Source organism: Ctenocephalides felis, unplaced genomic scaffold (genome assembly GCF_003426905.1).
Source record: "Ctenocephalides felis isolate EL2017-DRISC unplaced genomic scaffold, ASM342690v1 CF-g0.4_SCAFFOLD_01170, whole genome shotgun sequence".
Lineage (NCBI taxonomy): Eukaryota > Metazoa > Arthropoda > Insecta > Siphonaptera > Pulicidae > Ctenocephalides > Ctenocephalides felis.
In genome coordinates, this window is record NW_020537324.1 from 43,281,600 (window position 1) to 43,291,428 (window position 9,829).

Below are 9,829 nucleotides of genomic sequence, written 5' to 3' on the forward strand. Positions count from 1 at the left end.
AATTTACTTTAATTCATCGAATGTTACTTGAAACTTTTCAAAAAGCAGGTCAAAAATGAAATACTTAATTCATTTTCTATCTCTTCTCGCAGAAATTTGATTTTTTTTTATAAGTTCAGTAGTATTATTTACAAAATAAAGAATCCAAAAAGAATCTGAAAAACTTGAAACGTGATCAATAAGTCGAAAGACCAAAAAAGACTTGGATTGGATTATACCATGTCTTCTATAGAAAGTGTATATATCTTCCAGTTTGATCGTATTGACAAAATACAGACAAACTAATGGGGTTTAATGTTTTTATAATACTTCATTTTATATAACATTCAAACAACACATCCTTATACAACACTTAAAGTATTAATATTTTTGATTCTCTAAAAATTGTTTAGAATATACCTTACTTAGCAAAACAACGTTTGCCGGGTCAGCTAGTATATATATATATATATATATATATATATAAAGTTCGTGTCACGATGTTGGTTTGTGATGGACGCCTGAACTACTGAACTGATTTTAAATTTTATTGGCTCAACGTGTTCCTATGTATCCAACTTAGGTGATAGACTGCATTAAAGATTATATTTAACAAAAGAAATAATTATTATAATTTTTATAAATTTCAAAAATTTTAACAGATATTTACTAAAAGAAACAAAACATTGAAATGACAGTTTCCAATAGTTATGGAAACTTTGACAAAAAACGATTTATATAGTTTTTGAAAGAAAATGACAGTTTAAAAAATCTAATATTTTTGACTAATTGGAAAAGGAACAGGAAAATGTTCATAAATTTAAATATATATTGACAGTTATGAACTAAAAAAAGTGAAATAACATTTGTCAATATTTATAAAAAGTATTAGATAAATAGATTTATAATTTAGATTTTTTTGATTTGCTTATCACATTAGTTCGAATACTAATACGTCCTATATTATTGTACCCCCTACTAAAATTTAGCAGCAATATTGATCTAAAGATTAAGAGAAGGCTTTATCTTGCAATGGTACGATCAACTTTAACCTATGGAGCCCCTGCGTGGTGTATGACCAATAAACAAAACATAAATAAATTACAAATTATACAAAATAAAGCATTGAGAATGATACTCGGAATAAAGAGGAACCCTATCAGTCATCATTATGTATCCAATCGCTATCTACACAACCGACTGAATATACCATTTATATATGAAATTATAAAAAAGCAAGCAAGGAAATTTTTTGAAAAATGCAAACTTAGTAATAACCCAACAATTACAGATATTGGATCTGTAACTCAAGATATGTTTTGGTACAACAATTACAACCTACCGACAGTCATTCTAAAATAAATAACACTATAAGACACCTTCAAAATCAACAGTGTAATATGGTTTTTTGTGATTTTTTTTTCCATTATTTATTTAATTTATTTAATTTATACAATCAATAATCTTTCAAATAATATATATCAAAGAATTGTATTAGTATCAGATGATAGGTATACAAAATCTTATATACTCACTTTTTCTTTTATGTAATATAATATGGAACAAATAAATCTTTTCAAACAAACAAACAAACTAATACGTCCTCAAAACTTTATAGATCACAATGAAAAAGCGACATAATGAAATTAACATTAATCATAAACAATATCATGACAGTATTTGTTTGGTGGATTTTATTTTAAGCCGTAGCAACGCGTGGCTGGGCATGCTAGTATATATATATATATATATATATATATATATATATTGATTGTTTCTTTTCCGAACAGTAAATCCAATAATAAAAAACAATTTGTTTTTTGAAGATGTTTAATACGACGTTTCGGAACTAGGTACGTTCCATCATCAGGTTTATTCTGTCAAATACAATGTTTTTTAAAATACTGATTAACATTAATTAACAATGGTCAATACAGATTAATTAGAAAAAAATTTTGTTATAAAGGAATGGATTATGTACCGGATAGATAGTAATAAGACTTAACTAAAAAAGGTTTTATATAAAATTGAGAAGCAAAAATTATTTACCTGTAATAATTTATATATCCATATCACTAATAATTTTTTTGTTAAAAACACTCGATTTTTTTGGAAGATATTTGTAGATGTTACGACTACACAAGACTTAAACACACTGATATGGATTTCTGTCTGCCAGATGTAAAGGACAAAGCACGGAACTCTTGGCAAAAATGATTTTTTATGGCTCTTGTTTGGTAATTTACGAAAAAAGGAAAAATATTGCTTTAGTAAATGTTGAGAAATATTATGTATATATATATATATATATATATATATATATACATACTCATGAACATGTATATGCACACCTACATACTCATACATACATATGCACATATCTATATATTAATGTATCCACAATTATACACATGAACACATATGCAAGTGTATGTGTATAGTGTATACCCAAAAACATACATATAAGCATATATATGGATGTACATATATTATAACATATATACATGTATATATATACACATATTCAAAAACTATTAGGATTAATTATTTTTAATCAGGTTAAAAAATTTAAATATGAGTCATGAATGATATTGTGATCTGATCTTTTATTAACACTTTTGACGAATTCAAAAAGATTAAACTGCTTTCAGAAAAAAGTCTTTTAAAAGTACAATCCTCTCTATATAAAATATTGGGTTCAAAGGTGAAATTATGTGAGTTTTCGATGGAATGCTGAACAAGAGTACTTTGGAAATTTCGGCTTTTATGATGAGTGACGCTTAATTCATGTTGTCTCATTCTCTTATGAATGTACTGTGATGTTTGGCCAATGTATTGTTTTTGACAATTTTTGCAAGGGATGGAATAAACTATGTTAGTATTGAATTTAGGAGGGGTGGTGGATTTAATTTTTGAAAACATTTCTTTAAAAGAATATAGAGCTGTTCCTGAAATGAAAATATTTTCTTCTTTGAGTAATTTGGCAAAATAATCAAATAAGCCTTCAATGTAAGGCATGCTGTGAAAAGTTGGTTTAATATTGTTGTCTTGGAATAACTTGGAGATGGATTGATAATTGTTACTTTTATGATAGGAAAGTCTTTTATTGGTAATGGAATTGATGAGGGTGAGGGGATATCCGTTTTCTAATAAAGTTTTAGTTACTAATGTTGTGTTTTGGGTATGAAAAGAAGAGTGAGACAACATGATTGCGTGGTCTATCAAAGAAATGATTGTATTGACTTTATAATTTTTGGGACAATATGACGCGTAATGAAGGTATCTCCCGGACCATGTAGTTTTTCTGTACCAATTTGTGCAAATAATGTTGTCAATTTTGTGTACAGTCACGTCTAAAAAGTTTAATTTGTTGTCGATTTGTGTTTCATGTGTGAACTGAAACTGGCAGACAGAAATCCATATCAGTGTGTTTAAGTCTTGTGTAGTCGTAACATCTACAAATATCTTCCAAAAAAATCGAGTGTTTTTAACAAAAAAATATTAGTGATATGGATATATAAATTATTACAGGTAAATAATTTTTGCTTCTCAATTTTATATAAAACCTTTTTTAGTTAAGTCTTATTACTATCTATCCGGTACATAATCCATTCCTTTATAACAAAATTTTTTTCTAATTAATCTGTATTGACCATTGTTAATTAATGTTAATCAGTATTTTAAAAAACATTGTATTTGACAGAATAAACCTGATGATGGAACGTACCTAGTTCCGAAACGTCGTATTAAACATCTTCAAAAAACAAATTGTTTTTTATTATTGGATTTACTGTTCGGAAAAGAAACAATCAATATATTGAAAAAATCCAGGACTTATCTATTGAATATATATATATATATATATATTAGTGATGTGCCGACTCGAAAATTTCCTGATTCGAGTGATTCGAATCAGAAAAAAACCTGATTCGAATCATGATTGGAATCAATTCGAATCAAGTTCATATATGAACAATTATAATTTAAGAGAAGAAATAATATCATTTTAATAATTTTTTTAGGGAAAATAATTAATTTAGTAAGCAATTAATTCCAAAAAGTGCAGAGATGAGTACATTTATATTATATATATATATATAATAATAAACTAGCTACAAATATAACTAATATTTCAAGTGAATTTACAGTAAAATATAACCAAACACTTCTCTATCACTTAAGCATATAAAACAATATTCTTAATCTTACGTTGAAAGAATGCATGTGTATATTATTGATTGTTTAGATCTAATATAAACAGGGGGCTGAATCTAACGTCTTACGAATGATTTAAAATTCAATCCACTACTGTAAAGATTGATATTATTTCATTTGTGTGAATTTGCGATTACTTGCATAATTAAAATATGCTAATTTTGTATGTGCATAAAACTCGTTGTGTAGTTTATTTTGATAATAATTAAAATCTAAATCGCGTATTTATTATCTAAATGAGTTTTTGATATTTCATGAACAATTTGCTCTCAGCGCTTAGTCAAAAATAAACAAACACTCAAGACCCATACGCACTGCATCTCGGATAAGTCGATACGCTAAAACACGGACATATGTTTCGAACTCAAGTCGGAATGATTCAGTTTGAGTCATATGAACTCGGATAAATTCATTTCGACTTGAAGTCGAAATAAGTCGGTTTGAGTCATAGGAACTCGGATGAATTCATATCGACTTGAAGTCGAAATAATTCGGTTTGAGTCATCGGAACTCGGATGAATTCATTTCGACTTGAAGTCGAAATAAGTCGGTTTGAGTCATAGGAACTCGGATGAATTCATTTCGACTTGAAGTCGAAATAAGTCGGTTTGAGTCATAGGAACTCGGATGGTATTGTTAGACAATGAATGCGGTTAAAGTCATATAAATTGGAGTCGGGTGCAGTCGGGTGATACATTTAAGCGTATTAAAGCCGGGTGACTCGCATGATTTAATTCAAGATTTATTTTTTATATTTATTATTATTATTATTTATATTTATTATTATTATTATTTATATTATTATAATATTGAATTAAATTAAAACATTTTTTTTTATTTATAATAATTTGTGTTCACACATGTTTTATTACAGTAAATATTTCGCGGCTTGATACGAGTTGATTCGAATCAAGTAAAATCTGATTCGAATCAAGTCGTTAAAGGCTTGATTCGAATGATTCGAATCACTTGATTCGACTTGGCACATCACTAATATATATATCTTCTATATATATAAAAATAAGTCGGGTTTTCCTTCCTGACGAAATAACTCCAGAACGCACGAACCGATTTCGACAATTTTGCATTCGTTGGAAAAGTCTCGGGCTCCGCAAGGTTCATAGCTAAGAAAATTAGTTGTGCATGGCATCGTGCCTTAATGCAAATTGCTGAAACTTCACGCACCGTAATTAAAAATTCGAGTAATGACATTAGTGAGAATTATCAGAATTATGTTTAGTTAAATCAACGAGCAATTCTTGACGCAAAGAATAATGATGTACACGCACTGAATTTCACCATTCAATTGAAAATTGCTGGCGATTTGGTGACATACCAATGATTCCGACTGATCTTCCGTTTGACTTCAAACGATTGCAATTTCCAGTTCGCCTTGCGTTCGCAATGACAATTAACATGTAGCAAGGCCAATCGCTTAGTGTTTGCGGGATAAATTTCAAATAAATTATTTAGAAAATCATTGTTTTTTACATGGGCAGTTATACGTTGCCTGTTCACGAGTTGGAAAACCATCCGCTTTGTTTGTGTTAACGCCAGACCAGAAAACAAAAAATGTGGTTTACCAAAGAGCACTTCAATGAAACGGATAATTTGCGAATTCACTTTCATTTACTTAGAGAAGTTCGACTAAAAAACACTTCATTTTTGTAATCGAAATAAATTCATTACTGTTGTATAATAAAATCAAATTTTTCCTTTTCAAATTTAAAACAAACAAAAAATTTCTTCATTTTTCTCGCGAAACCATCTGGTGGCGAAACGGAGTTCGTCGGGTTTGCTAGTATATATATATATATATATATATATATATATATATTTACATAATACTAGCATAACCGGCCACACTTTGCTGCGGCTTTTATGATCGACAATCCAAAGTTCGATACTATAGATAAAAATGTTTGCACAAATTAGCATATAGTACTTATTGTAAGTAACAATTTCACTTTTTCGCTTATGAATTTGTTATACCCAATTTGGTAAACTAGTAACAGAAGTGTATTTTTTCATGATGTTACGTCCTCTTTTCCTTCCAAACATTTTAACTTCTTTTATAATCAGGTATTTATGAATGGTGTCTTTGGTCACATACCAAAGACGATTTGCTATAGCCTTTACTATTTTCTAAATTGTCTAAGAATATTACTATCTAGCAGAAATTAGTCTTTTTCAAATTAGAGATTATTATTATATCAAATATTTCAAATTTGAATGTGAAATAAATTTCTTTGAATTACTAATTGTATAATTTACCGGCTAGAAATTGATACTCGTACTAAACCTGGAAGAAAAACAAATTTATATCTCAAACTTCAAACAGTAAATACATAGTTTCGACAACTTGTTAAGTTTTCATGTTTATTTGCGTGTTTTACCATCTGTAATGTTAAAAAATATATATTTTATCAATGCGCATATACTCATACCATGGATTAATAATGGTTTCATATGTTATATTAGTATACAAAATTTTAAATTGATTTTTGACAATATCAAATTGACCATATCATCGTGAAAAACAGGCTCCGAAATAGTGTAAAGGATCATAATTTGTTGACGGCCGATATAGAGACAAAGCTGAAGAATATCCGAAAAGCAGGTGAGACAAAGATGAAATCTGGAGAATTTGAGAAATAATAGAATTGAAGTAAAAAGAGAAATAGAGACAAAATTCTGCGTATTGAAAGATGGGAAAGAGGCTGTAGAGAAATATTAGGAGAAGGTAAAAAGCGTACTACTGAAAACGCTGGAAGACAACGTCGCAAAGCTAGAAAAAGTAGCTAGAAAACCTAGGATAACCCAGAAAATTATAAAAAAATGGATGAGCGCAAAAAGTACGAGAATACAGGATGTATAGAAATTGAACAATGAATTAAGGCAAGAAACAGAGAAGGCAAATGTAAAATACATGGACAAAAGGTGCAACAAGATAGTCGAACATCAAAAACAAGGTAGGTAAGATCGGATGTTTCGACTGCAAAAGAGATGGACTGAACTAAAAGAAAAGTAGAAAAACTTAGAACATAGAAATAGAGTGAGTGACCACAAGAAAACTCTCAACGTGTGGAAAAAATACATTGGGAAATTGTAAGATAGAGAAAATAGTTCAGGACGACAAGGAACCATGCATATTGAGAAGCAAAGTTGAGACAGCAATAAAAGACATGAGAAGGAAGAAAGTGACAGAGAATGATGACATACTGGCGGACCTGCGTGTCACGATGATAGCTGTTCAGAAAAAGCCCAAAGCAAATAAGTGCAGCGACCATAGAACGTTCAGTTTGATTTCGCACACAGAAAAGGTTCTGGCCAAAATCCTTACGAGACGACTAGAAAATAAGTTCGAGCAGCACATGAGCGAAAGGCAGTTTGGCTTTCCAGAGACGCTCTTGGAGTATGGAGGAACGAAGTTAAAGAAGACATCTGCTTCTTCTTCATAGATTGTCAGAAATTTCACCAAAGCTAATAAGTACAGCGACCACAGAACGTTCAGTTTGACTCCGCACACAGAAAAGTTTCTGGCCAAAATCTTTACGAGACGACTAGATAAAGATCGAGCAGCACATGAGCGAAAGCCAGTTTGGCTTTCCAGAGACGCTCTTGGAGTCTTGAGGATAATGACGGACTGAATGAAGTTAACGAAGACCTCTGCTTCTTCTTCATAGATTGGCAGAAAGCATTTGACAGAGTGAACAAGAGTATATGTTAGGGAATGTTGAAAGCTATTGGCATCGATTGGAGAGACCGCAGAATCTTTATGGGACAGAAACTGAAGGCTCGAGTGAATCAAAGAGACACAAAAAGCGTTGAAATAGAGCAAGGAATGCGGCAAGGATGCTGCATTCCAACGATCCTATTCAATCTGTACGGAAAATATCTCGTCAACGAGACACTTGAAGGCGCAGGAGATTTTTTGATTGAAGGAAGTAGAATCATTACCATAAACCACGCCGATGATCTCGTGATGATATCAAAAACCAAAACCGAGCTACAAAACATGATGAGCAGAATAGTTGAAGTGAGCAGATGAAAATTAACATCGACAAATCGAAAGTGATGAGAGTCTCAAAACGAGATGATCCTCTGAAGTTAACAGAAGAAAATCGAGAATTGAAAGGCGTTGATCATTTCAAATATTTAGGAAGCATTCTGATCAGAGACGCATACTGCAGGACAAAGATCTTAAGCGCCAAGGCGGCATTCGGAGAAGAGAACGCTACTGACGAGCGAACAGAGTCTCGACTTGCGGAATAAAGAAAACTAATGAAGTGCTACGTCTAGAGCAAGGGCGAGCAATCTTTTTAACCGACGGGCCAATTTGACTGACCCGGCGAACGTTTAGTTACTGGAAATATTTTTAGAAAATCATTAGTATTAGAAATGACTAACTAATCCTGAATGTATAAATATGTGGTATATAAATGAAAGGGGCAGCTAACACAAATTACATTGATAATTTACCCACTACAAAGCTAAAATACTAACATACATATTTGAATTAGGTTATGCTATGCTTAGCGAAACGAGTGAGATTTCAATAACTCTAAAAAAATTCAGTTTTTCTCAAAAACAGTTTCATCTTCAGATTTTAATATTAAATTTCTAATTTTTTCGCTAGAATTGCTCCTTCTGCAAGACATTCAAAAACTATGTACTTCTAATGCACGTCGGGAAATATTTGTACAGTAGGATACGGTCTGCAAATCAGTTAGTTTTATCGGAGGTAACCATTTGGTTGTCAATATCTAAGAATATGCGGATAGAGCGAATAAATTTAAGCTTTTTTATAAGCTCAGAAAAATCTTGATCGAATTTCAATTAAAAACGTTCTCAAAAAAGGCGATAATAGTTAATTGATCGATTACCGAGCTAAATAAAAATGATTGGGCTACTTAAATGACTATTATAAAATAATGAAAATTTAGAGTTGTATGTAGTTTTCCATTCCGCATTAAAAAAATTAAAATAAAGAACAAAATAAAATGTTACATTAGTACAACCGATGATAAAAATAAATTGCTTTTTCTTTTTAAATAAAACTGAAGCTTTTTCATAAACTCAAAAGTCTGAACTAAAATTAAATCAAAAGATTTGTAATTTTCGGGAATAATGTAATTGCAACAAAATTACAAAATTGGCACAAGAAAAGAACAAATATACATAATTGAAAAAAGTATATATTTTATATGATTACGAGTGTTTACTGTAAGTATTTATAAATATAAATACAAAATAAAAACAAATAATAGTTAAACAGAAAAACTAATTTACTTGAAAACTTTAATAAGAAATTTGGCACTGCTTTTTTATATAAAAGCTGATCAATATCAGTCGTTTTTTTAAATTTTGTTCTTTTTTTTAATACGGAAAATAGCAACACGTATGCAGCATTGATATGTTTTACTCATTTTGATAGGTTTAATTTTTTATGAATTTCATGGTTGAAATTAACACAGGTCCACTAAGAAAGTTGTCTGGATTGGGTGTGTGACATATGTTTTTCGATGTATTTCCAATGTACTTTTACCGCTGAAGATAAATCTATAATCAAAATTGGAACACAAAGAATGGAAAAACATTTAAAAACTGAATGATTTTTTTCTGAATGAGTGAA

The 9,829-nt window shown here is 30.2% G+C and overlaps 1 pseudogene; it reads left to right on the forward strand.

Moving 5' to 3' along the window:
* The first annotated feature begins 7,927 nt into the window (after positions 1–7,927).
* The window catches only part of LOC113367260, a 4,359-nt pseudogene continuing 2,457 nt past the window's right edge, over positions 7,928–9,829 (forward strand).